Source organism: Peromyscus eremicus, chromosome 3, assembly GCF_949786415.1.
Source record: "Peromyscus eremicus chromosome 3, PerEre_H2_v1, whole genome shotgun sequence".
Lineage (NCBI taxonomy): Eukaryota > Metazoa > Chordata > Mammalia > Rodentia > Cricetidae > Peromyscus > Peromyscus eremicus.
The window spans coordinates 133,489,332-133,495,001 of record NC_081418.1 but is presented as its reverse complement, the minus strand read 5'-3'; positions in this window follow the sequence as shown (position 1 = coordinate 133,495,001).

The following is a 5,670-nucleotide window of genomic DNA, read 5'->3' as shown; positions in this document are numbered from 1 at the left end:
TGCAATAGCTTTTGGATGGATGGATCTTCATTGCTAATCACTGCTAAGCCTGCCAGTTTTTGTTTTTGTTTTTTGAGACAGGTTTTTTTCTCTGTGTAGTCCTGGCTCTCTTGGAACTCACTCTGTGGTCCTGGCTGACCTTGAACTCACAGATCTGCCTGCCTTTGTCTCTGCCTGCCAGCTTTTTGAGTTGTAAATTTAAAAGCACATTTTCTTCTTCTCTGGCTTTCTCCAAAAGCCTAAGTATGGTTTTCCTGTTCTGCCCACTTTTCCTGACAGTCTAGGCTTCTCTCTGGTTCTCTGAAACTCCTCACTCTCCCTGCAGCTGCTTACTGACCTCCTTCTACTGCTGAAAATGCTGCCTTTTGAGACCCCTGACTCAAAAAGCAGGACTTACTCTGCTCCATTTCCTCCTCCCGGCAGCCACAGAGATTTACAGCTTGCCTGCCTTGTTTTCCTTCCAAACTCTAATAAAATGGTCTTGAGCTTCCTTTTGAGACTGTTTAAAATTCTTCTATTAAAGAGACTAATAACTCATGAAAGGGAACCCTGACTTCCTTGGTAAAACCATGACCTGGAGTCAATTTGCTAGGTAAGTTGAGCTAAGTGACTGACAGGTGGGTCGTACACTGTGGTACACCTGACAGATGGTTCACGTCCAGGGTGGGATGAGGCTGCATCATACTACTCGGAGAGTCACACAATGGAAAGCTTACAGATTATTATTTGTGGAGTACATTTTTCTATTCCCTATTTTTGAACAGTGGGTTACTTTAGGTAACTGAAAATGTGGAGGGCAAAATCTTGGATAAGGGAGGATTACCACATCAGGCGGAGAGCATTTTTAAAATATTTTTATTTATTATTGTGTGCACAGTACAGTGTATGTGTAGAAGAGGATAACCTTGTGAAGTCAGTCTCGGTTCCTACCTTTACACGGGTGGGTTCTGCGGATCCAACTCAGGTTGCCAGGCTTCATGGCAGGCACCTTTACCTTCTGAATCACCTCATCGGCCCATTTCTTGAGACTTGATACTGTAATGGACATGGATAAACTTACTAAGAGAATGCCCATTTCTACTAGCTTTTCTCAGTACACTTTCTGGTCACCTGCCAGGAGTTACTGCCTCAGAGCAAAGCCCGATTGTCTTTCTTGTCCCTGTCACTTATCATTTCCTGTGTAAGGCAGAGAACGTTTGGACCGAACCACCTCTTTGGGTCCTCATCTTCCTTCTCAGGATTCCTGTGAATATGTAGAATTATTACATATTTATCCTGGTAATCTGTTTCATGTTGCTTTAATTCCTAAGGGAGTCATAGAACCTAAGAGAATAGAAGGGAAGTTTCCTTCCCTACATTAGCTTGGATGCTAGTTTTGGCGGCTCCTGTAATATTCTGTTATAAATTTCCTGGCTAAAGTTGACACAAATTTCTGTAGGTTAGAAATTTGACATGCATTTCCCTGGGTGAAAGTCAATGCGTTAGGAAGGCTGTGTTCTTTTTGGTCAGAGCTTGGGGAGGATTCATTTAATCATTTTTTTCTAGCTTCCAGAGCAATGGTTCTCAACCTTCCTGATGGTTGTGGTGACCCCCCCCCCCCCCCAACCATAAAATTATTTTGTTGTTACTTCATAACTGTAATGTTGCTACTGTTATGAATTGTCCATCTGATCTGCCACCTGTGGGGTTGCGACCCATAGAGTGAGAACTGCTGTTCTAGAGGTTTCTCATATTGCTTGGCTCATCACTGCCTGGCGTCTTCAAAGCCGGCAATGACAGGTTGAGTATCTCTCAGTCATGCCAATCACTCTGTGTCTTCCGTTCCCTATTTCCACTTTCAAATATATCCTCAATGACACTGGAGTTGTTCTGATAATGCATGACCATCTCCTACTATTTAAAGGGCAGTTAATATACAACTTTAATTCCCCTTTGCTATGTACCATTTCATGACTGGAATGAATTTAGGCTCCATTATTCTAATTCTACTAGATAATGCAGGACATAAAATTTAGGGAAATCGTGTGTACAGTATTTCTCTTTCTCTCTTGCTAAGACATCTCCCCACTTCTTACCCATACAGTGTCTTTTGGACAGATACCTGGAGATATTAGCTAAGCCGGAGTGGACCCTCCATTGCAGTCTTTTTTAAATGGCAAATGCCAAGCTTCTCTACAAACATTCAGAGCTAAGCACTTGAATAGGACTTTTACACTTTTCTTTTATGCTGCTGCGGCTGGCCGGGAGGTAGTTCTGAGCTGTGGTGTCACACAGGCTTGAATGGAAATTCTTACTCCAAAACTTAAGGCCCCATGAACAATTTAACTTTCCCAAGCTTTACCTTCTTCTCTGAAGACACTATAATCGACCCCAAACAATTGTCTGGAGGGTTGAATTCAAGGAGGGCCGTGAAGCTAGAGCAGAAACTTGAGGATTATTTTGAATCCTTCTCCCTTTACACTTCTTCCCAATGCCTAGCTTTCTTGGCCTGGAGACATAACCCCACAGGGTATAAATCTAGTGTTGGATCTCATCATGAATCTGTATCCTAACTCTGAAACACTAACCAGAAAAGCCTATTTGAGGCCTTAAAAACCTAGTGCCTGGGATAAGTTCATTAATTAAACTCATTGATGTGTGAACTTGTTCACGAAATTATGAGTAAGTAGTGATGTAAGCTAAATAAACCACAAAGAATGGTTTAGATACACTGGAGAATGACAAACGTTTATTGGGTTAGCTCCAGCCCTGAAATGCCGTTTTCTCTGCTGAAAACCAACGGTAACACTTGGCGTTAAATATCAGAGTCTCAAAATGCTCTTAATGTTCCTTCTCCTTTCTTCCAGCTGGACCTTAAGATCAGCCACAGATGGGATGGGATATGTATTGGGTGATGGGCCGTTGACTTGTTTCTTTACAATCGCCCCACATTTGCATGAGAATGTGTCCCCTCATTTTCACTTGGTTAGTTCTCAAGTAAGAACTATCTCCTCCTAGATCAGCTTAAAAACACCACGCCGTGCTCAGTGGATGAGCAGGAGTCCTTTATCTGACTTTCTATTTGTTTTCGTTGCTGCCAAATCGCCTTGCAAATCCCCGCCCTTCTTGAGGTGGCTGAATTTGCAGGAGGGCTCAGATCTCTACAAAACAAGTGGAAGGCATTTCCTTTTCACCTGTTTGGGCTAATGGCCTTGAGTGTCATGTAGAGCAAAGAAATTATCCAGCCTCCATTCAGTTGAACTGTTTGGTTTGAAAGAGAAAAGACTAACTCCAGAAGAATCATTAAATGAAAATGAGAAAGTTTAGCAAAATAAGAAGGAAAAAATGGGGGGAAAAAGTCAGCTGAAGATCCTCTAGGGAACAAAATTGTTGATTTGTTTAGGTGGAGATGAACTGTTCTCAAGGTAATTCATGGTATGAAAATAATTTTCTTGAAAATGGAGGCTTTCTTGTAAATTCAGTTTGCTGTGGATACCTTTTTTTTTCACTAAGTTAAATTTATTTTGGTGGAAATTACTTAGACCTATGACCCGGAAAAGTGACCTGTCTTGGGGACCTTTACATGAGAATTGAACTCCTGGCCCATAATCAATGCAGCATGTGCTGCAATGAATTATTCTAAAGTCAAATCAGAAGCTCAACAAAATTATGTCACTGTTAATCCCCTAATGTCACCCAGTAGATGAAGAAACCAATGATCCTGGGTTGCAAAATAAATACATAATAAAAAAAATCTTGAGGTGGAATATAGCTCTGTGCAGCAGTAGTAATTCTTCACCATCAAGGGGGCTGCAACAACAGGAAAGGCCATGAACATCTATTCACATCCTATAGGTTATTGGGAAAATAAGGATATAACCTCTGACATCTGGATTCTTCTGAGAACACAGTACAGGCCATGTCTGGACTCAGTAGAGGTGAAAGTTCTTCACAGGAGCCGTGTTTCTTGTCCTGAAAGGGTATAATCTGAAAAATCACCTCTATATTTTTCTTCATTGGAGTTAAATACAGTGTTGGCTCAATAAGCCATTCCTAAGCCTCTGCAAGAAAGCTATAACCTTTGACGTACTGAAGACCTAGATTTGAACTAAGTGGGTAACGTTCCAGCTGGTTTTTAACCACTGGCTCTTCCTGCCAGAATATTTCCATTCATCCCCAGCCAACACCTATCTTCCATGGCCTGGCAGCAAACCCCTTCACCTCTCCACACCCTTGTTTCTGCCTCCCCAGTCCTTTGGCTGCCCTTTGGGGTTTGCATACTTGTTTAACTGGTTCCTAGATGCCTAGTACAGATCTTACCTTACATAAATCTAGCTATAACAAATTAAGAGTGGGAGTCAATACAAACACAAATGGATCTAATTTATAATGAGAGTGCTTCAAGTTTTTTTTCTCTACAAATTACACATGGGCTTTCAAAGGAGAGAACTGAAGAGTGGGCTTGAGAAACAACTAATTATGGCTGAGGTTGGCAAAAGACTATGATAGCATCAGATAAAGCATAAATCCCAGCTATTATCACAAGGCAACACCCTTCGGTAAAGGCAATGGAGAGCAGTTATCTTTGTACCGATAAGATTCAAGCTTCCAAGAGAGGCCGGCACACAGTAGGTGTTCTAAGAAGACAGAAAGACTGAGAATAACTAAATCCTGATAAATCAGTGTTACAAATAAAACAAGCCTCCCCCACCGTTTGCTCAGTCTTTCAAGAGGCAGCACCATTGTTCATCTCTTTACACCCCGCCTTTTCCATTGTTTTGGGCGTTCTAATTCTTTCACACGTGCATGCGACTTCAGAGATGCACAAGCACACAATCAACCCTGAAATCACCGACTTAAATGTTATTCAAAGCAAGCTGCCTCGGGTTCCTGCTTTTTAAATGCATTGCAGCTTCTAACGGGTTCGGTTTCTGGGCAGCGTTCTTTCCCGCCTTCTTGGAGTTGAGGCGAGGGATTAAACAATCAGCATTCTCTCGCCGTTCCCTCAACCTCAAAGTTTCTCTTTCCTCCCCTCTCCTTCCCTCTGCTCTATTTCCTTTCACGGCCCGTCGTCTCTCAAGGGTCTTTGCTCCGCTTCCTCCCTCTCTGCCTGCTAGTCCCTTTGATCCTTTCTTTTGAGCCCCTATTCCCAGAAGCTGCAGAAAATACCTTCTTTTTCCCCCCCTTTCACGTCACTTCCCTCCCCTCTCCCATCTCCCTCTCTTCTCGGAGGTGAGTCCCTCTAGAGGCCGGCGCTCTCTTAGCTCCGTCCTTTCAGACGGCGAGCGGAATTCGGAGAGAAAGAAGGGGGGAAGAAAGGAGGAGAAAGAGAACCAGAGCCAAGGGGGGAAAAAAAAAAAAAACAAACCCAAACCACTCGGGCCTCGAGCGCGGAGGCCCGGGAGCGGCGTCGCCATGGCAACGGGCGCCGGCAGGAAGCGAGGGACCCGCGCGAGGGCGGGCGCGGGGAGGGGGCGGGCCGGGGGAGGGGTCGGCTGCCCCGGAAGCACCTCCCCGCAGCCCCCTCCCCGCCTGCCCGCGGCCCCCCGGCCGAGGCCCCCACCCTCGCGGCGGGGCAGGAAGTGACAGGCCCGTGCGAGCCCCCCGGCCTGGCGGAGCCGCGGCGCGGCCGGCACCGGGACGGCGGGAGGGGCGGGGAGCGGCGGCCGCGCCGGGCACCTCCCACCGCGC